Raw genomic sequence first — 3,590 nt, 5'->3', positions numbered from 1 at the left:
TTTCTCTTAAAAATCAAATTTCTCTTCAAGCCCTATAAATAGAACAAGCCTTATTAAAGGGATATCATTATTTAAGATTGGAGTCACAAGAGAAATCATATAATTACTAAATCCACAGGCAATGAATTAAAATGGAATGCTCAAATCAGCCAAAGGGAAATGAGACAGGATCTTGGGAAAGATGCTAGATTATTAACAGAGTTCTTTTGCACTAAAACAAAAAGCCTTAGGGGTCAACATGAAATTTAGTTGGAATTGCTTTGCTCCAAAATCTAAATGACCAATGGAATATTAAAAGGAACTCTTTGTAGATTAGGAAATTTAATACTGCTAGTGGTTGTTTCAGGATCGATTTTGGTAAGAATGGTATCATGACTTCATGAATTTTTGTGCCCAGGAAATTTTCCCTCCCTGTTTTATAAAATGGAAACAAATAAATAAAGCACAATTCAGACCTTGTCAGCCGCCTCCATCTTCTCTGAAACACCAAGAGAGCAGGGTGAAATTTTCCAGCTCAAAGCATGATTTGATAATTTAAGAATGTGTTTAAATTAGTAAACACTCAAAATTAAGGTTGACTTCACACATTTAAAAATTGTTTTTGGAATTTCAAAAGCAATGCATGTTCATTATAAAAATATAAGAGTGCAGGGGCGCCTGGCTGGCACAGTTAGTTAAGCAACTGGCTCTTGGTTTCCGCTCAGGTCCCGATCTCAGGGTCCGATCTCAGGGTCGTAAGATCAAACCCCATCTCAGCTCCACGCTCAGGGCAGAGTCTGCTTAAGATTTTCTCTCCCTCTCCCTCTGCCCCTCCCCCTGCTCTCTCTAAAATAAATAAATACCTCTATTTTTAAAATGTAAGAATGCAGCAGTATATAAATTATTACCAATAATTACTAACAATTAATGCATGCTTACCAAGTGCCCAGCCCTGGGTTTAGAGGTATCTGATTTAATCTTCACAATCACCTGATAAGGTAGTTATGATATTTTCCTCCGCTTTGCAGATGAGGAAAGTGAAGTTCAGAGAGGTTAAGTAACTTCCTTAAGGTCACACATCTTGTGAATGGTAGAATCAGTATTGAATTTGATTTGATTTTTTTTTTTCACTGCGGCACTTTATTTTCCTCACACATTAAGGCGTTGCTGGGGCCTAATGTTCTCACATGACAGTAGAAACCCAAAATTTGTTGACATCTCTTAAGGAATTGAGAATTGTGTATAAAAACTTTACATAAATTAAAAGGATGAATAAATTTACAGTAGGAAACACAAATCATTTTCCAGCTCAAGGCAACTAAAGAACCGTGCTTTGGCAGGAAAACAACTGGTAAGAAAGGAAAGTGGGTTTACCTAAGGCTCAGACCTTCCCAACCCTGTCAGACCGGCAAGACAGCAATGACAACTGGTTCAGGACTCCTGCCAGCCTCTAGAGAAATCCCGGAATAGGCAGCTTTTACACATTAATACCCTGCACAGATCAAGAACCTCATGGTCTCGCAGATTCTCAAGTCAATAGATTTCTCTTCCATAAACATGTTCTCAACCTCAGGACAGAGTGACTGAGCCACATGTGCTAGGGTTTAAATCAAAGATATGTACAGGATATTAAAAATATACCAAGGGAATAGTTAACTTGCATACAAGGTCAAGATCAGCAACAAGTTCTACAGTCCAGTGCTGATATCAGATACAAGCTTCAAGGACAGATTTCTTCTCAAAGGCTTATTCCAGGGTCCTGAGGCCAGCACGAGGTGTATACATTTGCCGGGGCACATTTATACTCTGGAATTCGCTCATGCAGCAAATGCTACACATCTGCCCACAGTCCATTTAGAAGCATATGTGGTGGACGATGGAGGGGCCCAACTCATCATACTCCTGCTTGCTGATCCACATCTGCTGGAAGGTGGAAAGTGGGGCCAGGATGGAGTATTTGTGTTCAGGAGGAGAGATGATCTGGATCTTCATCATGCTGGGTGCCAGCGCTGTGATCTTCTGCATCTGCATCTTGTCTGCGATGCCGGAGTACACGGTGGACCCACCAGACAGCACCGTGTTAGTGTAGCGGTCCTTCCGGATGTCGATGTCACACTTCATGATGGAGTTGAAGGTGGTCTCGAGGATGCCACAGGACTCCATACCCAGGAAGGAAGGCTGGAAGAGCACCTTGGGACAGGGGAATCCCTCGTTGCCACTGGTGATCACCTGCCCACCTGGCAGCTCATAGCTCTTCTCCAGGGAGGAGGAGGACGAGATGATGGCCATCTCCTGCTTGAAATCCAGAGCGATGTAGCAGAGCTTCTCCTTGATGTCATGCACGATTTCCCACTCGGTGGTGGTGGTGAAGCTGTAACCACCCTCCATGAGGATCTTGAGGAGGTATGACCTGTCCAACCAGTCCAGACACAGGATGGCATGGGGCAAGGTGTTCCCCTCGTAGACGGGCACAGTGTGGGTTACCTCATCCTCAGAGTCCATGACAATACCAGTGGTGTGGCCAGAAGCATAGCAGGGGACATCACAGCCTGGATGGTCACCTACATGGCTGGGGTGGTGAAGGTTTCCAGGATCTGAGTCATCTCATGACTGGCCTTGGGGTTCAGGGGGGCCTTGTCAGCAGCATGGGGTGCTCCTCAGGGGCCACACACACCTTGTTGTAGAAGGTGTAATGCTGGATCTTCTCCATGTCATCCCAGTTGGTGACAATGCCATGTTCAATGGTGTCCTTGAGGGTCAGGATGCCCCACTTGCTCTGGGCTTCATTGCCCACGAAGGAGTCCTTCTGGCCCATGCCCACCATAATGCCCTGATGTCGGGGTTACCAGGAGATTGATGGGAAGAGGGCTCGGGGGGCATCATGCCCAGCAAAGTCCACCTTGCACCTACCAGAGCCATTGTCAATGAGGAGCACTGGGATCTCCTTTTCCATTGTGGTCGGTGAAGGTGGCGCGAGAACACGGAGTGGGGGCTGGCTGCGGGGAGTGAGCTAGAATCAGGATTTATTTATTTATTTTATTTTTTATTTTTTTAAAAGATTTTATTTATTTATTTGACAGAGATAGAGACAGCCAGCGAGAGAGGGAACACAAACAGGGAGAGTGGGAGAGGAAGAAGCAGGCTCATAGCGGAGGAGCCTGATGTGGGGCTCGATCCCACAACGCCGGGATCACACCCTGAGTTGAAGGCAGACGCTTAACCGCTGTGCCACCCAGGCGCCCCTAGAATCAGGATTTAAACCATGCAGTTGCATTCAACGTCTAAGCTCTTAGACTCCTTTACCCTTTTTCTTTTTAAGATTTTATTTATTTATTTGACAGAGAGAGAGAGCCGATGAGAGAGGGAACACAAGCAGGGGGAGTGGGAGAGGAAGAAGCAGGCTCCTAACGGAGAAGCCTGATGTGGGGCTCGATCCCAGAACGCCAGGATCATGCCCTGAGCGGAAGGCAGATGCTTAACAACTGCGCCACTCAGGCGCCCCTCCTTTACCCTTTAAGTAAAGGTCCCATCAACTTCTCTAATCGTCTTTCCCAAATTAACTATTATTTACTGTTCACTGTAGATTGGAAAGATAAAGTTTAGTAACTTGG

The 3,590-nt window shown here is 45.2% G+C and overlaps 1 pseudogene; it reads right to left on the bottom strand.

The window, feature by feature from the left end:
* Positions 1-1,833: 1,833 nt before the first annotated feature.
* LOC123783023 (actin, cytoplasmic 2 pseudogene) lies at positions 1,834-2,932 on the bottom strand (annotated as a pseudogene).
* Between the last annotated feature and the right edge of the window lie 658 nt (positions 2,933-3,590).

Source organism: Ursus americanus, chromosome 6, assembly GCF_024610735.1.
Source record: "Ursus americanus isolate L20-20 chromosome 6, mUrsAme1.1.p, whole genome shotgun sequence".
Classification (NCBI taxonomy): Eukaryota; Metazoa; Chordata; class Mammalia; order Carnivora; family Ursidae; genus Ursus; species Ursus americanus.
Note: the sequence above shows the minus strand (reverse complement) of the source record. Positions and strands in the feature narration are given on the sequence as shown.